The 13643-nt window shown below is 40.0% G+C and overlaps 1 protein-coding gene and 1 long non-coding RNA gene across 5 annotated transcripts in view; one reads left to right on the top strand and one right to left on the bottom strand.

The window, feature by feature from the left end:
• The window catches only part of CTNNA2 (catenin alpha 2), a 2092931-nt gene that overhangs the window by 1716385 nt on the left and 362903 nt on the right, over positions 1–13643 (bottom strand). The window lies entirely within an intron of this gene.
• LOC130334277 (uncharacterized) overlaps positions 1–13643 on the top strand; it is a 48929-nt gene that overhangs the window by 26314 nt on the left and 8972 nt on the right. Inside the window, exon 2 of the long non-coding RNA XR_008876156.1 lies at positions 2778–2927. This is a non-coding gene — a long non-coding RNA (uncharacterized LOC130334277). The remainder of the gene's footprint in view (positions 1–2777; positions 2928–13643) is intronic.

Here is a 13643-nt window from a genome sequence, read left to right as displayed (position 1 = left end):
TGCGCTTTTCCCTACGTTTGGCTTTTTTTTACACAAGTTCCGAGATGTATAGTTTTCCTCAGCTCAAATCCATCACATTTTCTTTGCAACCATTAGTAAATATGTTGGGATTTTTTGAAAATGTCAGGTACACGCCCCTTTTTCCCGGTGGTCACACCCAAAATGGAGAGGGGGGTCAGGGTTTTTTTAATTTCCATTCTGGCGCAAAAATGTCCATAAATGTCTGATAGCTGAAAGTGGACATCCAAAGTGGTTTATTGACCCCTGTCTCAAATGGTGAGGCAGCCGTGGCATCCTGGCAGAGAATAAATGGGGAGGTTGCTATACATGTGGCTCCATCCTTTTGAGGAAACAGTTCAACTGTTACCGTAACTTCATTACACATATAAACAAGGCTATTCAGAAATACCGTGTACTGGACCATATAGATCAAATACATCAAACAAAAAGGGGCACCGGTGGCAATCATATAATCAAACACAAATAACCTTTATTGTGAAAAATAGACATATACATTAAAAATCGATACAATTAGGGCAATATAGGCACTATGATGAAAAATACAGAAGAAGAGGTGGCAGTAGTGAGGAAGTAAACGCAAAGTACAGGCACAAGTAAACATCAAATAGATGTAAACTGTAATGCCCATTTTTGTGTTTTTGCATTTCTCCGTTTTAGGCCCTGTTCAGACTTTGTTTTATGTATTATCTGTTTTCTTTGCTATTCTCCCTGCCTAAGGAATAGTTAATTGTATTAGCCAATAAGAACTTAGGTGGGGCTATTTAAATCCAAGCTCTGCTACACTTGGGGCTTGTTATTAGATCTACTCTGACTATGTTATCAATTTTACCTTTGCTATGTTTGTTCATCTGAGTTTTAACCATGGTTATCATTCCTGTTTATGATAGATTTTAGTCTTCTTGGTTTTTAGTACATCTGTAGGTTTTTAGGATTATGTATGTCCGTTCTGCTTTAACCTTGTTATCTTACTGATCCATATTCCTTTATGTTATGGAGTTTGGTTTTGTATTTTCCTGTTTTGTATCCTCACCTGTATTCCTCCATGTTGTGGAGTTTGGTTTTGTGGAGTCTTGTTCAGACTCTTCTGTTTCTTAGTCCAGTGTTCTGTGTATTATATTCCTGTTTCCTACTAGGCCAGTATCCTGATCACATGGTGGAGAGTGCCCCGCTGGATAGTAGTCTATTTGTCTTTAGTATTGATGTCCTCCATTTTTGGAGTGGGGAGTCTAGAGAGTTCATGATTTCAGATTGTTTGTGTTTTTAGTACATGCACTGATCATAGTGTACAAGATTACTGTGTTGAGTGTCCTCTGATTACTGATCTGTGTAATCTGAAATTTTATCTGTTTGTGTAGTATTCTATGTCCAGTGTGAACAGTGTTCTATGTTTCTTGATCTGTTTGGTGTTTGACATTCAGTTTATCTGTTTATCCCCTTCATCTCCTGTTTACTGTTGTATACTTATTCCATATCAAGTCTTGTTCATTTATTCATATTTGCCGTTAATCTTGATTTTGGTTTCTGAACTGTATGTTAGTACGCTATATCCTGTCCTATTTGTATAGTTATATCCTGTCTAGTCTATCTGGTTGCTTTGTTGTGTTTCCGACTATGTACAGTAATATTTGTGTATCTTTACGCCCAATGCACTTTAGTGCAGGAAGGGACCGGCACTTTGGTTGTCGATCTGCCATTTAGGGCAGATGGGCAAGTAGGATAGGGATAGTGTTTCTAGTGACAGCTTAGGGCTCACTCTCCCTGTCCATCCTGTCAGTCATGACATAAACAATATATAAAAACATGCTCTTTAGGTACAGAAAATTAAATAGGTTTAGAGCACACATAATGAAGGTAATAGATCAAAACAATAAGCATTAAAGAGCAGACAAAACGTACTCAAAACAACGCATAAAACATGAATATACCTGCCATCTACCCTATCAGAGACCGAATCACCTACAACCTAAATAAAGTTAAGAATTTTAACAGACTATGGACAGTGCCACTAGATATTTTCTCATTTTCTATTATTTTATTGACACATTTAGCAAGTGGTTTAGGTGGTCATTAAATGGGTACTCCGCTGCTAGACATGGTATCCCCTATATAAAGGATCTCTGCCACAGCCCTGTGATCTCTGCTGCAGCACCTCAGTCATCTAGTGCATGGAGCAACATATCACTGGCAAACACAACCACTACGCCCCCTCAATTCATGTGTATGGGAGGAGGCATGAGAGCGGTGTACTAGCCATCATGCCATCTCCTATAGACATGAAAGGAGATGGTGTGGTGTGACGTCATGATCACGAAAGCCTCAGATCATGTCCCCCCCAATCAGACATGTTATCACCTATCCTTTGGATAGGGGATAACATGTATAGGGGCAGAGTACCCCTTTAACTTGCACAATATCTCTTCTTCACTCTGCTTTTTGGAAGCTCGGGAATTATTTGTTTAGAAAACTTTTCAGAAAATTGGACCATAAAAATAAAGCTTGCTCAGGTCCTCATGTTCACTTCTCGTAATGCTGTTTTTGATCTTTTTGTAGCTTTTTCTTCTAAAGGAAGAGATTCTGACAGCAGGAACTGCAATTAACTAGAGTAAGCTGGAGATTTATGTTACTGTGGTAGGACTATTAATTCCTGTCTGCGTATTAGTAAAACTCTGTAATAATGTGCGGCTGTTCTGTGCGGAGGGAAAGGTTCTTGTTGTAATTGTTGTTTTCTCCTTTTTTCACCTTTGTCATTACTGTAGAAACAAGTGAGCAAGTAGAAAATGGCAGGATAGAAGGATGGACTAATGCATTGTGCATTATAACACAGTCTCTGAATTCTGGTGCTGCAGCTTCAGTCTGCCTCCTATGGAAACGCTATGAAATAAAGCATCCAACTTCATCACAACACAGTGGGTGAGTGCGGCTTTTTCAGTATTCTTTGTACTTCACTATAGTAGTTATATTTATGTAAATTGGGAACAGAATTATAGTAGTTATATTCTTGTATATAGGGGCAGTATTATAGTAATTATATTCTTGCACATAGGGGCAGTATTATAGTAGTTATATTCTTGTATATAGGAGGCAGTATTATAGTAGTTATATTCTTGTATGTAGGAGCAGTATTATAGTAGTTATATTCTTGTATATAGGAGCAGAATTATAGTAGTTATATTCTTGTACATAGGAGCAGTATTATAGTAGTTATATTCTTGTATATAGGAGCAGTATTATAGTAGTTATATTCTTGTACATAGGAGCAGTATTATAGCAGTTATATTCTTGTACATAGGAGAAATATAGTAGTTATATTCTTGTACATAGGAGCAGTATTATAGTAGTTATATTCTTGTACATACGAGGCAGTGTTATAGTAGTAATATTCTTTTACATTGGAGACAGTATAATAATAGTTATATTCTTGTACATAGGAGCAGTAATATAGTAGTTATATTCTTGTACATAGGAGGCAGTGTTATAGTAGTTATATTCTTGTACATAGGGAGCCGTATTATAGCAGTTATATTCTTGTACATAGGAGCAGTATTATAGTATTTACATTCTTTTGCATTGGAGGCAGTATTATAGTAGTTATATTCTTGTACATAGGAGCAGTATTATAGTAGTTATATTCTTGTACATAGGAGCAGTATTATAGTATTTACATTCTTTTACATTGGAGGCAGTATTATAATAGTTATATTCTTGTACATAGGAGCAGTATTATAGTAGTTATATTCTTGTACATAGGAGGCAGTATTATAGTAGTTATATTCTTGTATATAGGAGCAGTATTATAGTAGTTATATTCTTGTATATAGGAGCAGTATTATAGTAGTTATATTCTTGTACATAGGGGCAGTATTATACTAGTTATATTGTTGTATATAGGAGGCAGTATTATAGTAGTTATATTCTTGTATATAGGAGGCAGTATTATAGTATTTACATTCTTTTACATTGGAGGCAGTATTATAGTAGTTATATTCTTGTACATAGTCATATATTTCTTGTATAGTATTTAATAATATATCTCAAATGTTTTCATTTAAGTATAGCTAAGTTATATATTTCCTGTGTGGGAAACCCGTAAGTTCTTGTTGTTGTATTATAGTATTTACATTCTTTTACATTGGAGGCAGTATTATAATAGTTATATTCTTGTACATAGGAGCAGTATTATAGTAGTTATATTCTTGTACATAGGAGGCAGTATTATAGTAGTTATATTCTTGTATATAGGAGCAGTATTATAGTAGTTATATTCTTGTATATAGGAGCAGTATTATAGTAGTTATATTCTTGTACATAGGGGCAGTATTATACTAGTTATATTGTTGTATATAGGAGGCAGTATTATAGTAGTTATATTCTTGTATATAGGAGGCAGTATTATAGTATTTACATTCTTTTACATTGGAGGCAGTATTATAGTAGTTATATTCTTGTACATAGTCATATATTTCTTGTATAGTATTTAATAATATATCTCAAATGTTTTCATTTAAGTATAGCTAAGTTATATATTTCCTGTGTGGGAAACCCGTAAGTTCTTGTTGTTTTTACTTATTAGAACAGAAACTCCCACAGGGAGGATAGTGCTGTAAAATAAAGACAGGACATGACAGTGCCAACCAGTGACAAGCTCCACTTTTGCTCACCTATAAAAAGTCTTAGTGTCAGGCTCATAAAACACAGCATACTCCCTCCTAGAGTACATTTCTATGTCTTCTGTGATAATGAATAGTGTTGAGCGGCATAGGCCATATTCGAATTCGCGAATATTCGCGAATATATGGACGAATATTCGTCATATATTTGCGAATATTCGCATATTCGTTATATTCTCGTTTTATTTTCGCATATGCGCAATTTCGCGTATGCGAAAATTAACATATGTGAAAATTAGCATATAGGAAATTCGCATACTCGAAAATTCGCATATGTGAAAATTAGCATGCACTATTTTCGCATATGCGAATTTTCGCACGCCAGTCTCACACAGTAGTATTAGAGCCTTCTTTACACCACACAAGCTGGAAGCAGAGAGGGGTGATCACTGTGATGTGTACTGTGAAGAAAAAAAAAAAAAAAAAGGAAAATTCGTAATTACGAATATATAGCGCTATATATTCGCGAAATTCGCGAAATTCGCGAATTCGCGAATATGCGATATTCGCGAATAATATTCGAATTGCGAATATTCGCGAGCAACACTAATAATGAATGATTTATTAATATTTTGACTTTTCATTTGGTTTGATGGTATTTCAATGAAAGCCTTGCAGCTACTTAAAGGGGTTCTCCCTTGTTTATACTGTTTTTTGTTATTATATTTGTGTGTTATGTGTGTATAAGTATGTGTTTTTTATGTGTGTTGTGATTATGTATATATGTATTTTCTTACCTTTTGTGAAGATCCGGAAGCTGGCCCCTTTTTCTTCCAGTGGGTTGCTGTGTAACCTCGGCCTCTGCCATGTAGTGTTCGGTAAGTGGGATGTCGGGGGGTGTGTTCTTGCTTCTGTCCTTCCTATCTTCTGACGTCCGAGGCAAATCTTTTCTTCCTGTTTCTTCCGTGGCTCAGCGACGAATCTGCGGCCTCTTCCGGCGCATGCGCAGGTAGTTTGTTTTTTTACCAATAAAGTTTTTTTTTGTCTAATTGACAAACTGTCTGCGCTTGTGCGAAGCTATGCTATTAGCGTAGACCTAACGTACGCTACGCTGTTAGCGTAGCACTTGCGTACTCGCGCATGCGCAGACAGTTTGTCAATTAGACAAAAAAAACTTTATTGGTAAAAAAAAAAAAAAAACTACCTGCACATGCACCGGAAGAGGCCGCAGATTTGTCGCTGAGCCACGGAAGAAACAGGAAGAAAAGATTTGCCTCGGACGTCAGAAGATAGGAAGGACAGAAGCAAGAACACACACCCCGACATCCCACTTACCGAACACAACACGGCGGAGGCCGAGGTTACACAGCAAGCCGCTGGAAGAAAAAGGGGCCAGCTTCCGGATCTTCACAAAAGGTAAGAAAATACATATATACAGAATCACAACACACATAAAAAAACACATACTTATACACACATAACACACAAACATAATAACAAAAAACAGTATAAACAAGGGAGAACCCCTTTAAAGGGGTATTCCAGGAAACAACTTTTTATTTTATTTATTTATTTATTTTTTACATCAACTGGATCCAGAAAGTTAAACAGATTTGTAAATTGCTTCTATTTAAAATCTTAATCCTTCCAATAATTATCAGCTGCTGAAGTTGAGTTGTTCTTTTCTGTCTGGCAACAGTGCCTCTGCTGACATCTGTGCTTGTCTCGGGAACTGCACAGAGTAGAAGAAGTTTACTATGAGGATTTGCTTCTACTCTGGACAGTTCCCGAGACAGGTGTCATCAGAGCGCACATAGACAGAAAAGAGCAACTTAACTTCAGCAGCTCAGAAGTATTGCAAGAATTAAGATTTTTTAATATAAGTAACTTACAAATGTTTAACGTTCTGGAGCCAGTATATATATATATATATATATATATATATATATATATATATATATATATATATATATGTATATATATATATATATGTATATATATATATATATATATATATATATATATATATATATATATATATTATTATTATTTATTATTTTTTTTTTCTTGGATAACCCCTTTAAACCCAATCCAGCCTTTTTAGCTATGAAAGACCTACCCAGAAAGTAGCAGAGATTGAATGTTTCACAAATTAGAATATTACTACGTGTAGGTTTTCTTCTCCTCATCCTACCCTCCCCACTATTAAAAGCACATAAGTAATAAAGGTGTTTGAGATTTCATGTAATACAAAGGTTCCAGGTCATATGAACCTACACATCATTGCTATCTTGTAATGGCTCATCGCTTTGTTGCAATGTATTGCAGACAATAGAGGAGGGAACTTAACCTCTTAAGGACCCATGACGTATGCATACGTCATGTCTTTTCCTGGTCTCCGCCGCTCACCCGGCGGAGATCGGAAGCGGATCCCTGCTGAAATCCTTCAGCAGGAATCCAGGCCAAACGCTGGGGGGGGCCATGTAGGCCCCCCATGTCGGCGATCGGCGCAAATCGCAGGGGAAATCGCCCTTGCGATCTGCGGCGATACCGGGCTGATCGGGTCTCTGGGACCCAACCGCCCGGTAATTTCGCATGATTCCGGCTGTCACAGACAGCCAGGACCATGCTAAAGTATAGGAGCGAGGTGGCAAGCCTGCCACCTCCTCCGATCCCCTGCGATTCTTCGGTTAGTTAACAGACCAATCGCAGGGGGGGGGGGGGGGTTACTTCCTCCCGTCCTGCCCGGCCCCTGGAAGTCCGGAGAGGACGGGAGGAAGACCGGAGGACGCGGCGGGGGACGGGGGAGTGCTGGGGAACGGCCCCGGTACTTACCTCGTCCCTGAAGACCTGGATCCCGGCGAGGAAGATGGCGGCGGCGGCGGCGACAGGTGAGTAGATCTTCAGCCGCGGTCGGGCACTCTACAGCAATGCACGTCGCCGTAAAGCGACATGTATTGCTGTATTGGGACGCTATATACTTCTACTCCCAGCATGCCCAGACAGCCCTTGGCATCTGGGCACGCTAGGAGTTGCAGTTTTGCAACATCTGGAGGTCCACAGTTTGGAGACCACTGTGCCCTTCCAGATGTTGCAAAACGACACATTCTCAGCATGTCCTTACTGTCCAGGCATGCTGGGAGATGTAGTTCTGTAACATCTGGCCCTTCAGATGTTGCAAACTACAACTCCAAGCATGCTGGGAGTTGTAGTTCGGCAACATCTGGCTCTAAAGATGTTGCCGAACTACTACTCCCAGCATGCCTGAGAATGTTTGGGAGTTGTGGTTTTGCAACAACTGGAGGCACACTGGTTGGGAAACATTGTCTGTTTCCTAACTCAGTGTTTCCCAACCCGTGTGCCTCCAGCTGTTGCAAAACTAAAACTACCAGCATGCACTGATAGACTGTGCATGCTGGGAGTTGTAGTTTTGCAACAGCTGGAGGTCCCCCCTTGTGAATGTACAGGTTACATTCACATGGGCAGGGGGCTTACAGTGAGTATCAGGCTGCAAGTTTGCGATGCAGCAAATTTTGCGCGGCAGCTCAAACTCACAGCGGGAAAATCGCTGTAAACCCCCTGCCCGTGTGACTGTACCCTAAAAACACTACACTACACTACACTAACACAAAATAAAATAAAAAGTAAAAAACACTACATATACACATACCCCAACACAGCCCCCCTCCCCTCCCCAATGAAAATGAAAAACGTCTGGTACGCCACTGTTTTCAAAATGGAGCCTCCAGCTGTTGCAAAACAACAACTCCCAGTATTTCCAGACAGTCGTTGACTGTCCAAGCATGCTGGGAGTTTTGCAACAGCTGGAGGCACCCTGTTTGGGAATCACTGGCGTAGAATACCCCTATGTTCACCCCTATGCAAATCCCTAATTCAGGCCTCAAATGTGCATGGCGCTCTCACTTCGGAGCCCTGTCGTATTTCAAGGCAACAGTTTAGGGTCACATATGAGGTATCGCCGTACTCGGGAGAAATTGCCTTACAAATTTTGGGGGGCTTTTTCTCCTTTCACCCATTATGAAAAGGTGAAGTTGGGGTCTACACCAGCATGTTAGTGTAAAAAAATATTTTTTTTTACACTAACATGCTGGTGTTGCCCTATACTTTTCATTTTGACTAGAGGTAAAAGGGAAAAAAGCCCCCCAAAATTTGTAATGCAACTTCTCCCGACTACGGAGATACCCCATATGTGGGCGCAAAGTGCTCTGGGGGCGCACAACAAGGCTCAGAAGGGAGAGTGCTCCATGTACATTTGAGGTGATTTGCACAGGGGTGGCTGATTGTTACAGTGGTTTTGACAAACGCAAAAAAAAAACAAAAAAACACATGTGACCCCATTTCGGAAACTACACCCCTCACAGAATGTAATGAGGGGTGCAGTGAGAATTTACCCCCCACTGGTGTCTGACAGATCTTTGGAACAGTGGGCTGTGCAAATTAAAAATTTTGTACAGCCCACTGTTCCAAAGATCTGACAGACACCAGTGGGGGGTAAATACTCACTGTACCCCTTGTTACGTTCCTCAAGGGGTCTAGTTTCCAAAATGGTATGCCATGTGGGGGTTATTTTGCTGTTCTGGCACCATTGGGGCTTCCTAAATGCGACAAGCCCCCCGAGCAAAATTTGCTCTCAAAAAGCAAAATATGACTCCTTCTCTTCTGAGCATTGTAGTTCGCCCGTAGTGCGCTTCAGGTCAACTTATGGGGTACCTCCATACTCGGAAGAGATGGGGTTACAAATTTTGGGGGGTATTTTCTGCTATTAACCCTTGCAAAAATGTGAAATTTGGGGGGAAACACACATTTTATTTAATTTTTTTAAAAATTGTTTTACATATGCAAAAGTCGTGAAACACCTGTGGGGTATTAAGGCTCACTTTATTCCTTGTTACGTTCCTCAAGGGGTATAGTTTCCAAAATGGTATGCCATGTGTTTTTTTTCCTGTTCTGGCACCATAGGGGCTTCCTAAATGCAATATGCCCCCCAAAAACCATTTCAGAAAAACGTACGCTCCAAAATCCCCTTGTCGCTCCTTCCCTTCTGAGCCCTCTACTGTGCCCGCCGAACACTTTACATAGACATATGAGGTATGGGCTTACTCGAAAGAAATTGGGCTACAAATATAAGTATACATTTTCTCCTTTTACCCCTTGTAAAAATTCAAAAATTGGGTCTACAAGAACATGCGAGTGTAAAAAATGAAGATTGTGAATTTTCTCCTTCACTTTGCTGCTATTCCTGTGAAACACCTAAAGGGTTAAAATGATGACTGAATGTCATTTTGAATACTTTGGGGGTGCAGTTTTTATAATGGGGTCATTTGTGGGGTATTTCTAAGATTAAGACCCTTCAAATCCACTTCAAACCTGAACTGGTCCCTGAAAAATTGGAATTTTGGAAATTTTGTGAAAAATTGGAAAATTGCTGCTGAACTTTGAAGCCCTCTGGTGTCTTCCAAAAGTAAAAACTCGTCAATTTTATGATGCAAATATAAAGTAGACATATTGTATATGTGAATAAAATAAAATAATATTTGAAATATCCATTTTCATTACAAGCAGAGAGCTTCAAAGTTAGAAAAATGCAAAATTTTCAAATTTTTCATCAATTTTTGGGATTTTTCACCAAGAAAGGATGCAAGTTACCAAAAAATTTTACCACTAAGTTAAAGTAGAATATGTCACGAAAAAACTATCTCGGAATCAGAATGATAACTAAAAGCATTCCAGAGTTATTAATGTTTAAAGTGACAGTGGTCAGATGTGCAAAAAATGGCTGGGTCCTAAGGTGTAAAATGGCTGGGTCCTTAAGGGGTTAAAGGGGTACTCTGGTGGAAAAAAAAATATTTTTTAAAATCAACTGGTGCCAGAAAGTTAAACAGATTTTTAAACTAGTTCTATATAAAAATCTTAATCCTTCCAGTACTTATCAGCTGCTGTATAATACAGAGGAAGTGCATTTATTTTTTAATTTCTATTCTGTCTGTCCACAGTGCTCTCTGCTGACACCTCTGTCCATGTCAGGAACTGTCAAGAGCAGGGGAGATTTGCTATGGGGAATTGTTCCTGCTCTGGACAGTTCCTGACATGGACAGAGGTGTAAGCAGAGAGCACTTCCACTGTATTAAACAGCAGCTGAAAAGTACTGGAAGGATTAAGATTTTTATATAGAAGTCATTTACAAATACATCATTTTGTATGCTGTTAAAAATAAATATTGGAGTGAAAGTCATAGAAGAATTGTGAGAAAACCGTCACACACAGGTACAGACACTATATTATGAACTACATTAACTGTACAGCCCCTGTAGCATAGTCACATAAAAAAAATAAATCTTGAAATACCCCTTTAACCCCTTAAAGACCCATATTTACATAATGGAGCCATTAAAGGGGTTCTCTGGTGCTTACACATCTTTTCCCCAATCCAAAGGATAGGGGATAAGATGCCTGATCGCGGGAGTCCCGCCGCTGGGGACCCCCGGGATCATGCACGTGGCACCCCGTTTGTAATCAGTCCCCGGAGCATGTTCGCTCCGGGTCTGATTACAGGCGACCACCAGGCCGGCGGCATGTGACGTCCCGCCTCCGCCTCCGTGTGACGTCACATTCCGCCCCTCAATGCAGCTATCATGCTAACTCCCGCAGGCTTGCATTGAGGGGCGGAGGCGTGATGTCACACGGCGGAATCTCCACTCACTGAATTCAGTGAGCAGAGATTCCGTCTAACGGCCGCCGCCGGAAATGCTTCGGTGGTAGGACCGTGCGGCACTGCTCCATCACTATTGATGGCTATGCAGTGCTCGCGGACTTCCGAACAAAGAATTAACATGTTCTTTGCGCGGAACAATTTAAGCGGCGGAATTGTTAAATTCCGCAGTGTGAATGGGTCTCGCTGAAGACCCATTCACACTGATGGTAATGTTCACTGTACAGAATTCAGCAGTGTGAACATACCCTAAATCTGCTAGTTAGTGATTTCCTGTGAAGTCATGTCAGCTGATCTGGACCCCATGATCAGATTTCCCAATCGCCCCCCCCCCCCCCCCCCCAAAGGACCAGCACCAGTATTTTACTACTTTTAGATTTCAAGTTTGATGACAGGATCTAAAGGGTTAACATCGGACATTGGCATGCTCACCAATGCCTGCATTACCGGTGAGTCCTGGCTGCTAATAGCAGCCATTACTCACTGGCTTTGAAGCAAGCTCAGCTCCTGAGCATGCTTCAAAGTCCAGTAGCAGGCAGAGGGTATAAATTTACACCTTGTGAAACCAACTGGACACAATATTATGATTTTATGCAAGAAGAATAAAGAAAACGCACTCACCATTCCAGGGACATCAGATAGCAGCTTTATTGGAAGGAACTTAAGACATCGGAATGCGATGAACATGCAGCGTTCCAAAGCAGCAGGAAGTCAGGTGAGCGGGCAAGTGGAGCACAGGTGAGGGGCGTGGGTGCTGGGGCGTGGGTGCTGGGGCGACAAACTCGTTTCACGTCATTGCTGACGCTTCATCCGGCCTGCTTGCAGGCTGGATGAAGCGTCAGCAATGACATGAAACAAGTTCATCGCCCCAGCACCCACGCCCCTCACCTGTGCTCCACTAGCCCGCTCACCTGACTTCTTGCTGCTTTGGAACGCTGCATGTTCATCGCATTCTGATGTCTTAAGTTCCTTCCAATAAAGCTGCTATCTGATGTCCCTGGAATGGTGAGTGTGTTTTCTTTATTCTTCTTGCACACAGTTTGTCCCAATGACTCTATTTTACGCACCCCATACATCGGGACCAAGTCAGTGTTCAGTCAGAGCGGCAGAGGCCATATTCGAATTTGCGATATTTCACGAATATATGGACGAATATTCGTCATATATTCGCTAAATTAGCATATTTGTAATATTCGCGTATGCGAAAAATTGCATAAGCCAAAATTTGCATATTCGAAAATTCGCACGCCAGTCTCACACAGTAGTATTAGAGCCTTCTTTACACCACACAAGCTGGGAGCAGAGAGGGGTGATCACTGTGATGTTTACTGTGAAAAAAATAAAAATAAACACGAATATTCGTAATTACGAATATATAGTGCTATATTCGCGGATATTGGCAAATTCGCGATATGCGATATTCGCGAATAAAATTCGCATTGCGAATATTCGCGAGCAACACTAATGTCTAACAATATTATGATTGACATGCTTAGGACACTTAGAGTTCTTTATGAACATAGCCACCACTGGGTAAACATGATATATACATTTAGGGAGATGATGCTGTTGTTTCCAAATTGTTGTTGAATTTAGAGAAAAGTTGAGGACACATCGGTATATTCTTTGCAGGAAAGGGGTTAAGGAAATGACAAGTGCATCATTACTAGAAAAGCGGAGATATTTAAGAGACATAAGAGCGGAGATAGAGACAGTGGGAACATTGAAGGAAATTATCATTAATGTTGTACATTTTGCTGCCCCCTACGTAAAACATCTGGCACAGTGTGTTATTATGATGGTGCCACTCCTGCTCCGGCTCCTTGTGCCAGCTGCTCGGCGGTTAATATGTGCTATTTATATATAATATACAGTAGCTAGGGTTTACTGAGGAGCTTTGCACCAGAAGGGATGACATTCCTGCAAAATATATTTGTAATTTCGCTGTAATTTGTTCTCTAAGAGCAACAGCATGCTCGTCTGGCATGACTCATTTCCTCGACCATAAAAGAACAGTGGATTTTATTTTATTTTTTATTTTTATTTTTTTCAGAAAACAATAAAGTGAGAAGTAAATAGGATATGTTCTTATTTCATAGTAATATATTTCCAATATTTTAAGTAATAAATTAGTACTGTAGTCTATTGATTTTTTTTTTTTTCAAAGTAGAATTCAAGTCATCATATCTCTACCTGATCTCAAAACCCAAGTCTCCCAAGGTTGGGCTTTAAAGGGTTACTCAGTGTTTGGAACAAAATGTTCCGAATGCTTAAAGTCGGCACCG

Source organism: Hyla sarda, chromosome 1, assembly GCF_029499605.1.
Source record: "Hyla sarda isolate aHylSar1 chromosome 1, aHylSar1.hap1, whole genome shotgun sequence".
NCBI classification, from domain to species: domain Eukaryota; kingdom Metazoa; phylum Chordata; class Amphibia; order Anura; family Hylidae; genus Hyla; species Hyla sarda.
This window is presented reverse-complemented; position numbering and strand designations above follow the sequence as displayed.